Source organism: Heloderma suspectum, chromosome 7, assembly GCF_057233095.1.
Source record: "Heloderma suspectum isolate Gila_16-S chromosome 7, 16-S_ref, whole genome shotgun sequence".
Taxonomy (NCBI): Eukaryota; Metazoa; Chordata; class Lepidosauria; order Squamata; family Helodermatidae; genus Heloderma; species Heloderma suspectum.
Window position 1 is genome coordinate 82,448,012 of NC_139464.1, and position 21,660 is coordinate 82,469,671.

The 21,660-nt window shown below is 42.0% G+C and overlaps 1 protein-coding gene across 4 annotated transcripts in view; it reads left to right on the top strand.

The window, feature by feature from the left end:
• FOXP2 (forkhead box P2) overlaps nt 1–21,660 on the top strand; it is a 595,587-nt gene that overhangs the window by 161,176 nt on the left and 412,751 nt on the right. For all 4 annotated transcript variants that reach the window (XM_084810788.1, XM_084810790.1, XM_084810785.1 and 1 more), the window contains one exon: nt 16,483–16,570. The gene's annotated coding sequence lies outside the window, so the exon portion shown is untranslated. The remainder of the gene's footprint in view (nt 1–16,482; nt 16,571–21,660) is intronic.

Sequence of the window (21,660 nt, forward strand, 5' to 3'; positions counted from 1 at the left end):
GCACCCTTATGCGAGTGCAACATAATTTACATTAACACTAGGGTCTAGGGCAGTGTTCAACTACATTAGGTAGATGATAGTGTCCCTTGAGCACTAAATTTAGAGGAAAGGTGGGTATTATATATTATGCCCCCCTCTGCCAAGGGGGTCATGTTCCTTTTCCTTATTCTCATCCCAAATAAAAAATGTGACCACGTAAATGCAGCAACTATAGATTTTATTAATCCTTGTTACAAACCAGGATCATTCAAGTCAGTAGCTTCAGGATCACACTCACTTCTTGGGAATTATAGTAAGTAGCTGCAGGAGAAGGTGAAAAGTCTCTGAAGTAATACTGCTAAGTGGCTGTAGGAACCAGGGACCCCTGTACATGGGAGGTTTTCTCTGACGCTGTAGTGGCTTAAAGTCATTAGGGACATTTGATATTGTGGCCACTCTGCAGCCACCCCAGAGTTTACCTGTGGGGAAGCTGCATTTTTGCAGAGTACTTTTGCTCCATTGTTTTGCTTTAATTCAGCTCCCTTGTGGTTCAGCTGCTGTATGCCCATCCCTCTGCTTTAAATTAGGTATGATGGGGGCGTTCCTAGGGGTGTGTCTTTCACCTGGCCCTGCCCTCTGTAACCTTGGTAACTAAAATAACTTGCCTTCCTCTCTAGCAAATCAAAGCCCTAGAGTGCTCTTTTGAGCCCTCAGAATCACCCTGCACTCCTTTTTCATCAGTGTGAGTAATTAGCCTAAGTGATTATGCACTTCTCTGATGTTTGCGTTACTTCTCTTCCCCATGTTGTGTTAAGTCGCTTATCTGATGCAGAAGAGCTTTATCAGAGTGGCAGTCTGGTGAGGTCTCAGGTTCATGGGAGCCTGTCATTGCAAGCAGGGAGAAAGTGCTCAGAGAAGGAGAAAGGGGGTGGGGTGGAAGCTATAACTCCAGGACACTTTGCTGGAATGGGGCAAAATTGGGGTGGGTGGGATGGTCTCAGAGGGATCCTTCAGATGCTGCACTGGAGAATCAGGGATATGAAAAGTGCATACATTGGGGAAAAGGGGGGATTAATTCTCTGACTGTTTGCTGGAATGGGGCTTATTTGGATTGGTGGGGTGCTCTCATGGGGAGCAAGTATCTAGCCTGAGTTTTTAGCGCTGTTTCTAGCTTTCAGAATTGTGAATTAGTGACTGTCCATTCATAATAATGTAGTAACAGGGGGGAGCCTAGAAAGGAGTGAGAAACAAGCACCTCTCATTGGTTGAGCAGCCCCTGCCAGTTTGATGACGTTCAGTTCTACTCCCCCCACCCAGAAGTATGGTCCTCTCAAGCCCTGTGTGACCTTTGAAAACCGGATTTTAAAGGTATGGTACACTTGGCTGTTCATGCTTCATGTGTCCCTGATGGACTAAAGCCAATTCCATGAAAATCCAGATGATACTCCAATGTGCTTCTCATTCCATTGTCATGAAGATCCCGCCCAGGATGAAAGATCACAGAGTAAGGTAAGTATCTGCAGGTTCAGGCTGGATGCCTATCGTGTAATAGAAGTAAGTATTGACAGGATCTGGACACTGGTTCACAGTGCAGGTAAGTAGCTGCAGGGCTGGGATGAAGGTCTGTAGCACTAAAAGGTGGGTAGCTGCAGAATAAGGGAGAGTGCCTATATAATGATGCTAGAGTTGTAGAATCATAATGATCTGTTACTGAGCTTGCTGTGGAAGTGAGCAAATCTTGTCTACTCTCCCTCTGTCTACTCTTCCTCTGAATGAGCAAGTGCGTGATTTGGTGGTATTCCTTGATCCAGTCTTATCACTTGAGGTGGCTTTGGCTAGGAGTGTCTTTTACCAACTCCATCTGGTTCACCAGCTCTGACTATTCCTGCACAGTGATAATCTGGCCACTGTAGTTCATGCTTTGATAATCTCCCGATTGGATTACTGTAATGTGTTGTACATGAGTCTGCCCTTGAAGATGACTCAGACACTTCAGCTAGTTCAGAATGCAGCGGCCGGGATTGTAACCGGTACAGCCAGGTGGAGTGATATTTTATCAATTCTAAAAGAGATGCATTGGTTGTCTATTTGCTTCTGAGCCCAATTCAAGGTGCTGGCAGAAGTGGCTCTCCCTACATCATCCTTTGGGCCATTTGTTCTGCCAATTGTTTGTCAGTAGGCAGTAGTTCTTTTTCGATATTCAGAGGCAATGAACACACCAATGAGTGAAGGAAAGAAGTTTATTTATCTAAAACAGGCTAATAAAGCAAGAAAAAGCAAAACAATACATTCAAAGCCTAAAGCATACATTCCTTCAGTCACTGGAAACCCTGTACTCTTATATAAGAGCAGTGATGAACAGCTGCGTAGCAGCTTGGTCCACAGCACCCATGGATCGGCCTATGGTGAGGTTCTGAATTGGGAGGGCCCAGGAAATCATATACTGTCCCCATGATCCTTCCCATACTAGACATAGTCCAACACGCCAGACTGGAAGGACACCAGCTTCAATAATGGGCAGGCTGCCAGCCCAGAACATAACATTCTTCTCAGCTATTCTAAGCAACAAGTAGCTAACCTTGAGATTCTGCCAAAGCCTTTATCTACCAGTTCGAGCACAGAGTCAACAGCCTTAACCGTGGGAACAAGCATAGCTATCCCCCATCAGCTCAACAAACATGCACAACATCACTCTACACGTTGGCAAGAGAACTGGTGTACCACCAACTCCTCAAAATACAACGTTCTTCTGCTTTTCCATGATACCATGCTTTAGGATAATCAGGAGAGGCAATTCTTCAAGTTGTATTGGTACATTATGTGATGATAAGAAAGAGAGCCTTCTCTGTAGTAGTGGTCGGACTGTGGAACTCCCTTCCATGGAGGTGTGACCGATGCCAACGTTACATTTTTGGGGCATTACATCAACACTTACTTCTTCGTCCAAGGATTTTTAACTGGTTTATTAAGCTGGTTGATGTGAGCTGTTTATTTTATGTATCTCCTGCCTTTTATTGTTTTAGGGTTCAATCCTATCCTGATGCTCTTAAGCCTCCAAACATGGAGTCTTACAGGCATCCAGTGCAGAGCAAGAGGAGCAGCTGAGGCAATTTTTGCCTCCATGCTCCTCTCACTCCGCATTTTCTCTAGATGGGCTTTTTCACCCATCTAGCTGTGAGGCTGAAGAGGGGGAGAGAAGGAGGCTGGAGAGGCCTGGGGATACTTCATAACCCAGCCTCTCCGGTCCCCTCCTCTTCCCACCCACTGAAACGCTCCCTTTACCTCCTCTCTGTGGTTGCTTTTCCAACGCAGAAAGGCAGCTGGTGCAATTCTCTGCGGCAGCTGCAAGGGGGAAGAGTAGAGTGTGGATTCCTAGATCTGAGGTTAGAGCACTGTCTCCGACCTCAGATCTAGGAATCTGAAATACCCCCCAGACGCTGTCTAGGGGCCATGTGATTGCTCCCTCCATTGATGCTGTTTGATGCTATATCATATTAAATTGCTTTACTACATTTTGTATACTACCCTTGCATTTTAAGATGAAGGGTGGCATCATCATCATCATCATCTGATTACCAATTTGATAGAAATGTTGCAGATAAATGCATTTATATTTATTCTGACTTGGATGCCATAGTTAGCGCAAAAACCTGTGGATGTATGGATACTTTTCAGTTTGCATAGGTGGAGGGAGTCTGTGAAAAGGATTACCGGAGGGATGAGGCTAACCACTTCTGTGTTCAATCTTTGCTCTTCATGACTGATAAAGGCAGCCAGAAGTGGACTTCCTGAACGGGTATTTATTTATTTATTATTATTGCATTTATACCCCGCCTTTTTTCCCTCTTGCAAGGAACCCAAGGCGGTTTACATTATCCTCCTCCTCTCCATTTTATCCTCACAACAACAACCCTGTGAGGTGGGTTGGGCTGAGTGTCTGTGACTGGCCCAAAGTCACCCAGTGAGCTTCCATGGCCGAGTGGGGACTAGAACCCGGATCTCCCAGCTCCTAGTCTAACACTCAAACCCTGATTTATGGGTGGGTGTTGTTTCAGCAAGTCTCAAGGTGCTGGGAGTAGGGTGGGGAAGCAAGCCCTGAATCTCACTATATTGGATAGTTTCCAGCCAGTTTCTATTATACTATATTCTATTAGTATACTATATTATATATTATATAAGTAATTATTTGTACTGGAAGTAAAAATAATAATTTGAAAATAATTTAAAGTTAGCTATCTTGTATCAGAACACATTGGAATAACTTCTTTTTTTCTTTATTGCCAGTCCCATTTTTGAGAGACATAAAGAATTATGCAAATATATAGGTGCATGCAAGCAAATACATGTTTTACATACATAATTTGACCTTTTAAGAAAAATGTGTGTGTGAGTGAAACCTAATTTTATACAGAAAAATATAAGTATAACATATTACTTGTTAAAATATTCTTACTTACCCCATTTTCTTTGTGTATTTTACAAATAGGATGTGATGTTTTGAATGTGCTTCAGGGTTCAGTAGTTTGTATAATGTTCTATTTTCTACAGCAAAAGCATGTCAAGGTGATCTCTGTGGGTGGTTAATATTTTTTGGAGTTTTAGTCTTGAATCATGAAACTATGTAAAATTGGTTCTGCGATGTCTGTAGAAGAGAAATTAATGAGGGAGTAGGCACAACTGTGTAATTCTTTCCATTGAGAAGTGTGAACATTGTGGTAGTTTGGCAAGAGATGCTATCTAATGATTCCTGTCTTGTTTATATCTAAGAAGATGTTGATGTGATGGCCTGTACCTATTGGCATAACATAGTCTATTAACTATCGGAGAGGAACAGTAGAATAACATCAAACTGTATTTGCGCCTTGGACACTTAATGACCGGCCTGGCTACATCTGTTTAAATGTTGTTTCCATGCGAACATAGTAAGGATTTGGGTATCTGTTTTGTTGAGGAACAGTGGTAGTACATATCCCTCTTGAGTGCTGTTCCTGAATGTTTCTTCATGTGTCTGTTAATAGAGTAAGTCCATATTGTTTGCCCAGAGATAAGAATGGCTACTTTTTCATTATCAAGTTAACTGACAGTTGATCCTGATGTGTAGATACAGTGTAGCTAGAAGGGTTGCTGCTGGGGTTCGCAGGGGTAAATCCACAAATGGGCTTCGTGGTTTTGGTAATATTCACCTCAGAGGACACACTGAATTATTCTTTGGCCTGGATTAATATCTAAGCTGGAGAGCAATTTTGCTGCTTTAAGGGCTGTACCCAGAGAAAACTGCTTGGGACCAAACACCCACCCTGCACATGGAACCCTCTTGTCTTGTAGGATCATAGGGTTGGAAGGGGCCTACAAGACCATCAAGTCCAACCCCCTGCTCAATGCAGGAAGCCTGATTCCCAGGTGGTTCCCCATCCAAGTACTAACTAGGGCTGACTCTGCTTAGCTTACGAAATCAGACACATCCCGCCCTTTGCTTACTCATTCATCCCCATCCCTTTGCCTAGGGGCTACTTTCGAAGGTGGAATCTGGAAAAGAATAGTCAATTCAGATTGGCATGAAAATTAGCTATTTTGCACTTTGGGGGAAATACCTCAGCTCCTTTTAAAGCCAATCCAACTTGAACTGGTGGGGGGAGTTTGACCATTCTGTATTGGCTAGTGCTAGAGCACTGCCTGCAAAGGATTATGGAACAACAAAAACCACATGACTTTATTGAATTTTAATCTTCTTGTACATGGGAATAGTATAGAAGCAAAGCATATGCTTATGTATTGTATAACCTCTGCAAATGTACCTTTAGCCTGTTTATAGGAAGACAAGCTGCTGCTATTCATATTGTTTATTGCTGTGATTTCAAAGCATTTTGAACATGAATATTCCTGAACCAAACAATATAATTTTGCTTTCTGAACATGCTAATATTTATTTGTTTGTTTCATTTGTATCCCGACTTCTTTTTCCTCTTTAAGGAACCCAAGGCGGCATACATAATCCATTTTATCCTCACAACAACCCTGTAAGGTAGGTTGGGCTGAGAGTCTGTGACTGGCCCAAAGTCACCCAGTGAGGTTCCATGGCTGAGTGGGGACAAGAACCCAGATCTCCCAGCTCCCAGTCCAACACTCTAGCCACTACACCATGCTAGCTGTTTTTATTCATTTTTTGTTCCACAGTCAGGGTGCCACCACCAAGAAGTCTCTGCTATGCGTGGTAGTGTCCTGTTATGGCTGTATCAGGCTTAGCGTTAAGTTAACCACCAACACCCCATCCAAAAGATATTAAATAATTGGATATTTATTTTTAAATATTTATATCCCACCGTTCCTCACAAGGAGCTCAAGACAGCTAATAACCCATGTAAAGACAATACAAAATATGAGCACCATTAAAGTTATAATGCTAAAATTACAAAAGCCAATAAAAACAATGAAACCATCACTGCAACATCAGAAAACAGATAAAACACTTGCTGGTATACCTAAAAGCTGGTACAAATAAATACATCTAACTAGTGCCTGAATGACAGCAGCATAGGGAACAGCTGAATCTCTACAGGAAGGGAGTTTCACAGTCAGGGTGCCGCCGCCAGGAAGACTCTGCTATGTGTCATAGTTAGGGGTGCACGAAAGTCACTTACCTGGTCTCGCAGCTTTTCGCGGTGGGGGGGAGGCGCTTTGCTGCTCCCCCCACGAAGTTCAGGCTGGGGGGGGAGGCTTCCCGCCTCGCCCGGCCGAAATTCAGGCCGGGGGGGGAGGCTTCCCGCCTCGCCCGGCTGAAATTCAGGCCGGGGAAGAGGCGCCTCGCCTTGCCCGGGTGTGAAATTAAAAGTTAAAAAAAAAAACGCCCCCGTGATAGGCTACGTGACGATTAACGTAGCCTATCACGGCTAGATCTGCAAAGTCAGCCATGATAGGCTACGTAAATCATCACGTAGCCTATCATGGGTGACTTTAAAAAAAAAAAGCGTACACAAATGGTGGCCCCCATAGGGAGCCGCCATTCGCGTTCCTTATTTGGTCGCCGTAGCCTACGTAATCTTTACGTAGACTACAGCGACCAAATAAGGAACAGGAATGGCGGCTCCCTATGGGGGCCGCCATTATCCGTACGCGCTTTTTTTTTTTTTAAAGTCACCCGTGATAGGCTACGTGACGATTAACGTAGCCTATCACGGCTGACTTTGCAAATCTAGCCATGATAGGCTACGTTAATCGTCACGTAGCCTATCACGGGGGTGTTTTTTTTTTCATTTATTGGAATGGCGGCGGCGGCAGCCGGTTGAAAGACTGGCTGCCGCTCCCGCCCCTGCCTCGGACGAAGACCCGACGAACCGCTGGCCGGACCCGCCGCCGGGAGGGACATTCGCCAAAGGTAAGTCCCGTCCCGGGGGCGTGCGGGGGGCGGGGGGGTGCAGAGAATTTCTCCCCGAAACTTGTTCGGGGGGCCAAACACGTTGGCGCTCGGCCCCCCGAAGTTTCAGGGAGAAATTCTCCGCCATCCCTAGTCGTAGTGTCCTGCTATGGCTGGATCAGGCTCAGTATTGGGTTAAACCAAGGGGCACTCCAAGTCTATAAATAGGCAGTGGTCAAAGGCACAGTTTCACCAGCAAGATGGAGGGTACCAAGAGAAGTCTGAAGCACAGCCAAGGTCCAAACATAGATAAGCAGATACAACATGCAGTCCAAGAAGCAGAGTCAAGGAGGAGTCCAAGATCAGTGGCACAATCACAGAGCAAGGTCAGAGATACACGGCGCTGAAGCTGGTAGAAGATATTCTTTCTAGCAATGGCTAGGCTGATACTGAAGGCTTATATTGCCAGAATGTCTTGAGCCCCACCCAGGGTTCAGCTGAAGTTTGTTACAGCTCTCTGGCAAAAGTCCTGCTTGTGAGGATGGCCTTGCTCCTGAGGAGGCCTTTTCTGCAAGCAGACACTCTTTTGCCTGGCCATGGTCTGAGACAGTATCTTTAGGCATCAGCGTTCTCCAGGGCTGGGTGGTGGCTCAGCATCCCCCTCTGACTTGGAAGCAGAGTTTTCCACCATTTGAGGGGGAAGATCTGAAGCCCTCTCTCCTGAGGGCCCAGGACCTTCTTGGTCAGCCCCAGGATCCCCTGAAGCGTCTTGTCCCCCAGAGACATCTGGCTCAGGAGGCTGCAGATTATCATCTGAAGGGGATTCCTCCAGAGGAAGCATGACAGGTAGCCCCATGGGCCTATTCCTGAATGGCACCACAAGCGAAGCCTCCCCAACTGATTGTAAATCCTGGGTTGGTCAGTAGTAGGGAAGGTAGTGCTTCAAGTTGTTGGGTCCTGAGCCACTTAGGGTTTTGTACACTAGTACTACTAACAGCTTGAATTGGGTCTAGTAGCTCACTGGCAGCCAGTGCCAAAATTTCAAAGCTAGTGTAATATGCTCACATCTTGTTGCCCTAGTCAGCATGTGGACTAAAGCATTCTGCACCAGCTGTAGCTTCTGGACCATCTTCAAGGGAATCCCCATGTAGAGAGCATTGTAATAGTCCAGTTGGGAAGTTATGAGAGCATACCCTACTGTTGCCAGGATATCCTGGTCCAGAAACAACCATAGCTGGTGAACCAGCCATAGTTGGCCATAAGCCTTCTTATCACCGAGGCCACCTGGGCCTCCAGTGACAGCTTTGAATCAAGGAGTAGTCCCAGAATACATAGCTGCTCCACTAGGGGAAGTGCTACGCCATCAAGAACAGGCCGTCTACCTAATTCCCAGGCCCAGGAACTGCCTATCCACACAGCCTCCATCATATCAGGATTTAAGTTCGGTTTATTGACCCTCATAGAGCCCAATGCTGTCTCCAAGCTCTGGTCCAGCACTTGCTCAGCCTCTCCTGAGATAGAGCTGGGTGCCATTTGCATATTGGTAACACTGTGCTCCAAATCCCTGGATGATATCCTACCCCACCCCCCCCCGCTTCACATAGATATTAAATAGTATGGGAGACAAGATAGAAGCTTTCAGGACCTCACAGCATAACTGCTATGGAGCTGAGCATAAAGATGAGATGGGGCTGCAGTTTGTTTACTCTGCTCACGGATCACTCCCATTAAAGTGAATGTCAGATTTTTCAGTAATGTATACAAAATAGCTAAAAGGGTAGCATTGTGTTTTCATAGTTAAATGAGTGTATTGGTAGGGGTGATTAAAAAAAATTAGCATATTCCTTACGGTATGCAACTTTTTTGTATTGTACAATGGATTGGATCTAGACTTAGTCATGCTTAGAGTAGACTCACTGAAATTAATGGGACTTAAGTTAGTCATTACTATTTCATTAATTAATTAATTAATTACATTTCTATACCCTCAAATAGCCGAAGCTGTTTGGGCACGTCACAACAATTAAAACCATAAAATACAGCATGATAAACATAATATAAAACTTTTAAAATGTAAAACTACACTATAAAACTAAAGTAAAATGGGTACTAAGTTGTCTCATTGATTTAAATGTGTCCACTCTAAGCATGAATAAGTGGATCCAACCTTCTAGGCTAGAAAGGGAGTAAAACTTGCTTCTAAAATGTTTATGTCAGTTTGGTAGTTATAATAAAGACTCATCTGGAAAAACTGTGGTTTCATTTGCTTCTTTTACAGACTATGGAATATGTGTGTATATAACACTCATTTCTCTACAGAGTACAGTCCAGAAACTTTAAAATTAATTTAAAAAATTATCATTAGCTATGAAGAGATGTGGATTACACACCCTGTGCTATAGAAGACTGTAGGCGTGCAGGATCCTTTTTACTGGAAACCAAAAAGCAAAGCTTTGTTGAATGCATGTGGAATTTTCACTTTCTGTTTCTGACTTTAGGGGAAAAAATTGATTTGTGTGCTGTTCAGCTTTGCTGAATCACAGTCCATGTTCAATACTATCAAAATAATGCTGCTTAGCAATGAAAATACAGCATTTGAGTTGTCATGAGCTCAGGGTTGTTTTCATAAAAGGATTTTCAAGGAAGTGTGTCTAAAATATATAGTCTAACCAGCACTGCTGCTGCAGGTATCACATTAAAATGGATGTGGGTTGCAGCTGTATTTGGTGGATTGTGCCCCAAGTCTGCACTCTTATATCATGGGATTGCAATGGGAGCTGAAGAATACATAATTTGGTGCGGGGGGGGGGGATCCTAATGGTACAATCAGATGTATGTTTACTCAGAAGTAAGTCTCACTGTGTTCAGGGTGGTTTACTCCCAAGTAAGCATATTGGGTTGTAGCTCAATTCTTTACAGCTTTGTTGCAAAGCCATAAGCAAAGTAAACTCAGTCAGTGGGAAGAGCTGTCCACATTATATTTTTATTTCATGTTATTCTTGTAGTCTTTCTGTGTCTTTTTTGCAACCCCTCCTCCCTCCTTTTAACATAATCTTGTTGATATTTAGAAATTTGTAATTTAATGCATTAATATTTTACAATTGTTTTTACATGAAGTTCATACAGTACCCTGAGGTATTTGTAGGAAGACCATTTTATATATATACGTTTGATTGATTGATAGATGAAAGTCACAAAATGATCATAAAATAAGAATATGTCTGGGTCTGGTGAAAATTTATTGCTTTGAAAGTGTAAAACCCCCCAGACATTCACATTTTATGTTGATTTGTTTGATTTTTACAGAAAGGATTCTGTATTTCATGGGGGGTATGTATGCCTCATGCTACAAGTGGTTGTTACACCATTTGGTTGACTAATTAACTAATAGAGAATTGGGAATGTATATAAGGTTGGACTTTGCTAAAAAAATAATAATTCAAAAATATGTAGGACACTATTTGCATCTATGGACATCTTCCAAAAAATCAATAAATTGAAGGTCAGGGCGCAAAGAGCTACTTGCGGGACAATGCCACGCATGTTCATGTCCCACGGGGTTGTGTCCAAAGGAGTTCTTCTGTTAGTGGAAGGGGCATCCAGTGGAGGCTTCTGCTGACGGAAGGTGGGGGAAGTTGATTTCATCTATTTGCACTGCCACCCTCAGAACTCTCTGAAAATCTAAACTAGAGGGTGGCAGGGCCTTCTGCAACAGTGTGGAATGCAGCAGAACGGGATGTAGGAAACAGGGAGAATAGGTGCAAATCACCTTATGCCTCTTCTGCAAATGAGAACCTCTGCTAGTTCAAAGACCCTTCTGTAAATGGAAGGACACCATTGGATACAGCCCACAGGGTTCAGTGCAGCTTACTCCCAGGTAAATGTGAATGGGATTGCTCACAGGGGGTTTATGCTAGCACAGTTGATCTTTCTTTCTTTCTTTCTTTCTTTGAATACCTGGCCACTGTACCATTCAGTGTACTATTCTGAAACAGTGGCCTGGGCAGGGGCAGCAGTTTGAGAAAAAAACAACTCTAGAGCCTCCTTGACCTCATGGAACTAGTTTTGTTACTCATTGGAGCCTGGCCAAAGGCTTTTTTTTCCTGTTTCTATATTTTAAGATAAGGCATTCAGGAGCATTTCCTCTAAAGTTTTCATCACCGGGGGCTTTATTGTACAACATCAGTCTGGGTTGCTTCAAGACGTTGCCTCTCTCTTAATGTAGAAACACATGCAGTCAAGGTCCCCTTCACCTGAATTAGCTTCTGTAAAAAATGAGCATCCTCCCTTCTCAAGCAGCCTATATAGGACAATGGCCTTTCCATGCACACTTCACCTTGCCTAGCACTCCTTTTAAAGAGGACTTCCCAGCCATGGCTCATTCTTACACCCTGCTACACTAGTTTCCGTTCCTTTGTCCTTTACTCTGGTGGGCGCTGCTTTTTCCTGAGCAAATGTGCAGCCTCTCCTGATGATTTTTGGGAAGCAAAAGGAGGAGGGGAAGAGTGCTTAGTGGAAAAGAGCCCCCAGCAGAGCAAATGGGAAAAGAAAGGAGACAATGAAAGATGAGTGAGAAGGAATGAAAGCAACTGGGAAGCTCTGCTTGCCTTTCCAGTATAAGGTTTGCATTAAGTCATTTGTATTAGATCTGCATAAATAAATAGATTAGATAAATGTAGAAATATTAAATCCAGATTTCATTTTAGACCAGGCAGTGTGGCCAATGTTGTTGTTGTTTTAAAAACAATCTGATACGGATTTCTTTGATAAAATCATCACTCTGTCTCCTCCACATAGTTGTATGAGAAGTATTAACACAAAGCAAACAGACATCTCTTTCCTGCTCAGTTCACCTGCACATTGAATACATGTATGGTGAGGTAGGGACAAGTCCTCTTCTGTAGTGGTACTAAGGGGGGAAACATGGTATGAGCAAAGGAAACTTGAGTTAGGTTCTGAGGGCAAGTTTGATCTTGTGTACTGATAGAACAGAAATGGCCAACTTGTGGCCCTCCAGATGATTTGTCTAACAACTCCCATCAGTCCTAGCCAGCATAGTCAGTGGTGAAAACTGATGGGAGTTGTAGGCCAAAACATCTGGAGGGCCACAAGCCCCCCCCCCCCGCTCTAGTCATAGAAGAATAACGATCTGCAATAGTGGAGTGGGAAATGTAATTTTCCATAGAGAACACTTTTTACAGCTGCTGTCTGCAAACCATGTTAAAACAATCTGCATGTCAGCTTTCACCGTGGCTGCCTTTACACTAAAGAAAACCCTCACAGTCCTCCTGTTGTGGAGCCTTTCCACATTTATCATGGGCTCCCAGACAGCGACCATGTGATTGCTGAGAAAGGAAGCTTTTAATTTTCAATGTTCCATAGACCTCAATGAAACAGCACCATCTAGTGGCTGTTTTAATCGTGTTACATTCCACGTTTAAAAAATGGTTCATTAGTTCTGGATCTATTTGAGATGGAAAAACCAGGAAATACCTCTGGATGTGTCCTGGAGGTTAACGACATCATGTAAGGGACCCGCAAGCTTCCGTGAGTGAGCAATCTCAATAGCAGGATAAAAGTTCCATGTGAAGGAGCCCCTTGTGATAAGCTCTTCAGGTGTAGCAGCTCACTGTGTGGCTCCAACTTCCTCTATACTGCCCAAGCCTTTCAAGAGGAGGAGTACTTATATTGCAGGGAAACAATTGCCAGATCTACATGGCGGACTGCTGCATATGAGCAGTTTGCCATGTGGCGACCGCTGCCATGTGTAGCAATTCACAAATAACATGGTGTTTGTAATATATGCATCATTGGTGCAGCAGGATGACATGGTAGACTGACAAAGCAAAGGCTGATTCATCCGAAAAGATAATCTAGTCCATCATCCTGATCCTGAAAGAAGAGCAAAATGGTCTATGGGTGGCCAAAATTATGAACTTGCAAAATGGTCTGTGTACTACCTCAGCAATATTGCATTAGTCAAAATATATGCAACACTTGTTAATTTTAAGATAGTTTTTCATAGACTGAAAGCATCTTGCCTTAATTCAAATTCATATCTAAAGTAAGGAGAAGGATAAAATCCCAAATGGAGATGTTGGGAACATATAAATATTCTTCTCTTTATAAATGTAATGTAAGCCATGATATTACCAAATAGTTCTTATGCTTCATTACTGGATGTTTAAAATATGCTTTCATGAATATACAGAACACACTGGCAAATTAATACTCTAGCAGCATAAGTAGTGATATAAAATAGCATGTAAAATTTGGCTAATGAGATCACAGTAAGTACTTGGACCTCTTCATGAGCTCATTTCTCTTTCACATGATTATAAAACATAACTGTTAATTTATTTTTTGCATGTCCTTGTTAATTATAATGGCATCCAGTAGAGCTGCTGTAGTTAAGGGTCTCTCAATATTTCCTTGTAGAAGGATTACATAACTGAAGAGCCAGTGCTGGATTTCAATGAGAAATTTAACACACAATTTAATTCTTAAATCACAATAGCTTAAATTAAAACTGCTAGACTGTAATTGTCCACCCTCTTTATTAATAGGCAACTGTTCTGGAGAAATACTGTGTGGATTAAAATTGATAACTATTACTTAAAATTACTGCATCACCATAACATAGCTATATAAATTTGAATTACTAGATACAAAATCATAGTTGTCCCTAGCGCTACCTTGATTTTAGGAACAGAATGGGAAAGCAGAGCTGTGTGTAATATAAAAGTATTGGTTGGGCTGACTAGAAACTGCTGACACTTCATTATCTCAGTAGGGGTATACAGATCCCCCCCGCCATGTGCTCACTGAACTCATGGAGGTGGGAGCCGGAACACCCCTGTCCCCCCCCCCCGAAATTGGCATTCCTGCTGCCCCTGTGTCCTTACATCTCCATTACTGTGAAAGGGACTCTGCATGTATATCTATAGAGGCAAGGACTGTATAGGCAAACCCTAGGCAAACAGAGTTCCCAGTGGTGAGGAGAAGCATATGCATGTACCACCCCTTTCATAGTAATTCTGAATATATAGATTTTGGGAGCAGAGCCAGTAGGCACAATCCCAGCCCCCCTCCATGCCTTTCGTATACGCATAGGGGAAATGTTTGCATAATCCCTTCAGGCAAGTCCAAAGTAGTAGGAGTGAATGCAGTAGGAGTGAATGCACTGTGTATGTCTCAGAGTTTTTCCTTACTGTTTTTCTCCAAAGAACAGATGAAAGTATACAGCTCTGAGTACAAGATAGAAGCAGTAAGAGTGCCTCAAGAGGGAATTGCAGCCTCTCTTGTCAGTAGTGAGTCCCCAAATAGGATAGATCTTTGTAGATGACATTGTAACTGCAAAACACCACAAAGTGTTGTTTTATTACCAGTTTTTAATAATTTTAACTATTTTGTTTTCAGCTTCTGGCTAATGGGAGGAGGAGAGATTTTAAATCTTTGGACCTTAGTTTGTGATGGGTGAACTTAGGAACACAGGAAGCTGGTTTATACTGAGTCATACCATTGGTCCAGTATTATCAGCACTGACTGGCAGTGGCTCTCGAGTGTTTCAGACAGGATTCTTTCCTTTTCCTATCTGGAAAAGCCGGGGATCGAACCTGCATGCAGAGCGTGTGTGTTATCATACTAAGCTATGTTGTTGTTGTTGTTGTTCAGTCGTTCAGTCGTGTCCGACTCTTCGTGACCCCATGGACCATAGCACGCCAGGCCTTCCTGTCCTGCGTTCTCTCCCGGAGCGTGCTCAAGTTCGTATTCATTGCATCCGTGATGCTATCTAGCCATCTCATCCTCTGCCGTCCCCTTCTCCTTTTGCCTTCAGTCTTTCCCAGCATCAGGGTCTTTTCCAGGGAGTTTTCTCTTCGCATTAGGTGGCCAAAATATTTCAGCTTCAGCTTCAGTATCTGTCCTTCCAATGAGCTATGGCCCGTCCCTAAACTTCCCTTAGCTCAGTTTGGTAGTCTGAATAGAAATGTTGGTGGATGCAGACTAATTGTGCCATGAACATGAGAGTTTCACAGAAAATAAGGGGTAAATATTAAAGTACTTTTATGCATTTACCTACAAAGGAGCTAGCTTTGGGGCACATGGTTTGTTGAATTCCCACAGTACATGTTTAGAATCTAACATCATCTTATTGTGCATTCTAGGCTTGAGGGGTGTGTGTGTGTGTGTGTGTGGTGTGGTGGGGGGAGAGATAGAAGTTGCTTGACTCATAATACAGCTGAATATTATAAGCTGGACAAATTCATATTCCAAATAAGGCAATTATGAATATGGTGACATTATGAGAACGAATGGCTTTTCCCAACAGTTGCCTGTCAAACAAAAACAGGAATGAACAAAATTGCAAGAGCACCAATAAATGCATAGTCTGTCTTAAGTAATATAAGTATAGAATTAGCTAATCTGTAATATATTATTCTTCAGACACCTTGTTGTGGTGGTCACTGTGGCACTCAGTTGTGTTGAAGGTATTGTGTGTAATTTCTGCCGGTGGAACTCTGCTTTCAGGGAGTGTGACCTTTGGCAATTTCTCAAAAATATTGAGACATCAGGTTTTACTGCACATTAGACTTTTGTATGAATAAGGTCCCAGATCCAGCCCACAGCATATCCACTTAAAATGATCTCATGTAGTAAGGCAGATAAATACCTTTTCCTGAGACCTTGGAGATCTCCAACTAATGTCTCAGTATAAGGCAGCTTCATATGTTCATGTGACATCTTTGGATGGTTTTATTACTCCTTTTTGTATCATTTCTACTGTTGATTGACTAATATAAATAGGATCCATGAAGCCAAAAATGGTTTTTAAATCAATACTGCAATACACCCCGCCCAAAACAGTAATCACTTTATATATCCCCCTCCCATTTTTTTTCCTGCTCAGGAAACACCTGAGTTTTCAGGTGTTTCATCTTTGCATTGGTAAAGGGCTAGATGGAGAAATAGTTCTCAAGTATCCATTCCATAGTAAGTATTGTGAGGTTACATCTGATGAATGGCGTGCATTATTCACTCACAAGCTAACCAAGTGGCAATACTGATAAGTATGTCATAAAGTGAAACAAGAGGGTATTTCACAAGTCAGGATAACACATAAAGTTATAGCTGTCATATTGGACTTTTATCAGGTGGTCTGCAGTGCTGGAACTGATGCTGTGTACAACTCCAACTCAAGACTGAAAATTAACAAGGCTTTTTGAGGTCCGGAAAAGGAAGGTAAGTACAATTTAATGCTGCCAACATAAGCCTTTTTTCTCTTTCTCTTAAGGAAACTAATACATAACTGTTCTATGATGCACATTGCTTCCCTTGTAACTTCTGGAAAGTGTAAAGCTGTGGAAAGTGAGTCACTGAAGGAGGACAACATGTATTATTCACATAACTTGCTACCTTCTTTTAGCTTTCCATACTCCTCCCCTGCCCACTCCCCCAACCAAAATGTAAGACACTGCTGAAGGCTGGCATGAGTGTAGTGAAATTTCAGGCATAGACCCTGATCTACCTGCACATATGTGCACAGTCTGTGTGTACAATGGGCTTTCTGTGAAAGCCTTCCACCTAAGAGGCACCTCATGGTACAAAACAGTTTGGCTTGGATGTTGCTGAAAGGAATCTTCTGCCAAGGTATGTACTTTTTCTGGGTTTCCTTTTCAGAAGCTTTGTGCCAGCTCTCCAAGCTGTTTTAAACCTACAAAGCCGTTTGTAGTTTCTTGTGGGGAGGAAGGAGCAACTGCAGAGAAGAAATTTCAGATTCCTCTGTGCGCAGAGATGGTGCATGCACACACCAATGAAGCACAGCCATAAAACCAAAATGACATTTTTTTTATAAAGGTTGGAACATTTGATCTGTTATTTATTTTATTTATTGCATTTATACCCCTCCTTTTTTCCTCTTGCAAGGAACCCAAGGCGGCTTACATTATCCTCCTCCTTTCCATTTTATCCTCACAACAACAACCCTGTGAGGTGGGTTGGGCTGAGAGTGTGTGACTGGCCCAAAGTCACCCAGTGAGCTTCCATGGCCGAGTGGGGACTAGAACCCGGATCTCCCAGCTCCTAGTCCAACACTCTTGCCACTACACCACACTTGCTCACACTGGTTATGTCGAAAATAACTTAAAAACAAGTATTTCTTATCATCTTTCCTCCCCAAACCTCCTCTTCCCATATACCTTCCTTATCCATTGTTAGTGTTACCATCTATCCACTTGAACAGACACACAGCATTGGCTCTATCTTTCATTCTTCTCTCTCTTTTCTGTACCCCATATTCAGTTGGTTTCCAAGACATGTTGTTTCTCTATTTGTAACACTGGAAAAATCTGGGCTTTTCTCTCTGTCCCCTTGACAAAAACTTTGGTCCCTGGCCTCATCATCTCTTGTCTGGTCTACTACAGTCTTCTCCTCTTTGGTCTTCTGTTGGGTCGTATCTATCCTCTCACATCTATCTAACACTCTCCTGTCCAAACCATTCACCTCTGTCATCATTAAATCCCAGTATTGGCTTCCTGAACACTCCCAGATTCAGTACAAGCTTCTTGTCCTTAATGTCAAAGGACATGGCCTTGCCGTGCCTTTCCACTTTTATATCCTGATGCTGCTGTGCCCTTGACCTTTACTTCTCTAGCTCCATCGCCTTTTACTGTCTGACGGTCTCTTGCTCCCTCAAAAGACTCATCCTTTCCCGCTTGTTGCTCTGCATGCTTGGAACTGCCTCCCAGAACACCTGTATGGAGTCCCCCCTTACTTAATTCAAATTCCTCCTCAAAACCCACCATTTTGATGAAGACTTTGATACAACCATATGTCTTGTGCCTAAACCTGGGCAACTGAAACAACCGTATATTGCATCCTTGTGTACCCTGCCTCTACTTTCCTCCCCTTCCTCTGTTTTCTGTGTATTGTATTTTAGATTGTAAGCTTCTTGGGGCAGGGACCTGTCATCTTGTACTCTGTAAAGTGTCATGTACACTGATAGTGCTATATAAATGAATAAATACCAATGATTTTCTACTGTTGAAAATCAGCATTGATTCTTTGACACAATATGTATGTATGTATGTCTATGTTTGTATGATCCTTTTGTATAGTAACAGGGGATAGATGAACTGAATGCCACACTGATGAACCAAATGCCACAACACAATAACATCCAAATGAAATGAGTTGATGTATAAAGTTTTGCTTTTTATATGGTTCTAGAGATTATTTTATTTTTAAATGTTATTTTAATTTTATTTTCTGTGTGTATGAAAAGTACTTGTATACTGCTTAATATCCAAAGATCTTTAAGTGGTTTTGATAAAAAAATACATAAAATACAATATACAAACCAATGTAAAAACAGTATAAAATCATAAATAAATTATAACATTACACAAACAACTGCGGTTAGAGTAATACATAGAGCAGCAGTGGGCAGCTTGTGGCTCTCCAGATGTTTTGGCTTACAAGTCCCGTCAGCCCTATCCACCATAGCCAATGGTGAGGAAACATGGGAGTTGTAGGCCGAAACATCTGGAGGGTCAGAAGTTGCCCACCCCTGGCATACAGCATGGATGTCACAGGATTATTCCTGGTTTTCAGTTTGACTCCTATATGTGATCTTGGCTCTGACAGGCCAAGAAATTGGGCACTGAAAACAGAGCCTTTAGAATCTTATATGAATACTGAGTTACAGTTATCTTAAATACTTGCATTTAAACTTTCTTAATACTGTTGATTTTTTATGCAGCTATATCAAAGTTAGCTATAGGCTTGTGCCTTAAGTACAAGGGAGCAAAAACACAAACTTTTCCCCACCGTGTTGGAACACAGTTTCTGATTTGACCAAGCAAGGATAGTCTCTTGTCTGTGACTGGAAGAATAACTGAATTCTTATCAGTGGATCTTCTGTCCTGTTCTTACTAGAAAGGTGGTATCTTGCTGTATGTTGAATACCTGAAATGCCCCTGTGTGAAAATGAGGGAAAACCCTGAACATGATTTTCAAGCTTTTCATAAATGAGCTTAAATGGGCTTTAATACATCCTTTTCCAGAACGTTAATGAAAGAGGGGAAATTCAGGGCTTTTGCATTCAGTCCCCCCTCACCCCCCAATTAGGACCTAGCATTACCTTTTTTAGGTGCCAGTGCTGTGCAGAAGTCATCAATCTCAATGGGATTCAGTTGACTTGAGTCCAAATTCTCCATCTTGTTTTTCAGATTGAACTCTTAAAAGCAAGTATGGGCGATCATATCTCAGCTTAATAAGCCAAGATATGAATTAGCCTTTTGCCTGTCTTGCACCCTCTTCACTCCTCCCTTCGCGACACAATGAATCAAACCAGAAAGTCTTTAATTAACCATACTTTCCCATTTTGCCTGAACCAGGAAACTTTGGATACCAGCTTTGGAATAAACCAGGATATTAAATGAACTTCAAACTGTGGTTTAATACCCTGGCTTGTTCCGAAGCTGGTAACAAATGTTTCCTGGTTCTGATAAAATGGGAAACTGTGGTTAATTAGAGACTTCCCGATTTGTTTGTTCACTCTGTGAAGGGAGGAGTGAAGGGACTCCAAGAGTAAGCAAAAACTTAGTTCCTATCCTGGCTTAATAAGTCAGGATAAAATCTTCCAAATGTGGCCATTGTGTGTTACAATGATGCCATCGGGATCATTAAGTTATGTCCATAAGTAGTGGTAGATGGAGAGGCCAGCCCTTAACTTTTTGTCAGATTATATTGTGACCTGGCTGATGATTATTCTTACCTTTATCCTTATTTTTTATTATTTTGTATAATTGCTTTATGAGGTTTTGATAATGTTGTAATGTTAACTTCCCTGAGCATGCAAATGAAAAGGTTGGATACAAATTTAATAAATAAATGCCATTAGCTGAACATGACATAGATGTGAACTAGGCAGCTGTGAGGGAATTGTAGTCCCTCTGGAGATCAGGTGTGTTAGAAGTGTGAAATGTGTGTTCTGTTAGGCATGTATGAGCAGCCCTACCAAGCAATTAATGGAGAGGTATCAGCTGTATCCTAGGAGAAGTTTGCACATTCCCTATTAGAAAGTAAAATAATATGACCTGCTAAAGTGGAGTGGATGGGAAAGGATGAATATTAGAAGAAATTCTAACCTAGTCTTCCCATATATATTCCAGTCAATAATGGTTAATTATGTTAATACTTGAAGATAAAATGTATTCACTGTCTTGAGCTATGTGAAACCATTTTTAAGACACATTTAAATCACTCTAACAAGATAACTATAGACCATTAGAAATTATAGATGTGTTAGAACTCATAGAAACATTTAAAATGGAATTTAGAAATGGGCATAGTCTCCTTCCTTCCTTCCTTCCTTCCTTCCTTCCTCCCTTCCTTCCTTCCTTCCTTCCTTCCTTCCTTCTTTCTTTGCAAAATCAAACGTACTTTGCATTTGTAAAAATCAAATTTGTGGGCTGGAACTACTAGGTAGTAAATTTTCCTATGATTATACAAAGTAGCAAAATATGGATTTTAACAGGCCTCCTTTTCAATTCAAGTGAACATTAAGTACATTCTTAATGGCCTGATTTGCTGGGAAGAGCACTATTACAATAATCTTTTTTTTACAGCCCATATCAGAGATGAACTTGCATCACTTATTACAAAGTTTATGCTTTGGGAGACATTTTCACGGTATCTTGAAGTGATGCCTGAGAGTTCTTGGAATTAGTCCTTCATGATATCACTTTCCAAAAAGAGTTGTTGCTCAAACACACTTGATTGTTTTGCAGTTAGTGGCTAAACCAATAGGTACTCTTGAAATATCCACCAGGTCTATATAAAGAAAGCATATTGAAAACTGCTGGTGTCTCAGTAACTGCACAAAATCCTTATGGAAGAGAAGGCAGTGTAGCCTAACTTGAGGACCAAGCTATAGAGGTGAAAACTCCGTAATCCTTATCTGATTTTAACACAAATTTTACATGTTGCCATCTTGAGAATAGGGGCCCATCTCTGTAGTTGTTGCATAGAATATAATTAGAGGCTCTGCTCAGATACCACGCCAAACCATAGTTTGGAACCCTGATCATAGTTTGACCTTCCACACATAAAAGCAAACTATAGTTTAGCGGTACTAGTTTCCTTTCATTCTATGTCTGCTCAGCACTTCAGTCACAAGGTGCACAAGCCTCTGGAAACAACAGTGGACATGTATGGCTTTTTAATTCAAACACCACACACCAAACCATCGTTAGTACATACCGTGGATTGCAAACCCGCTTTAGACTGTGCTACTGATTCTGGTTTGGTGGTCAATTGGAAACCATGTT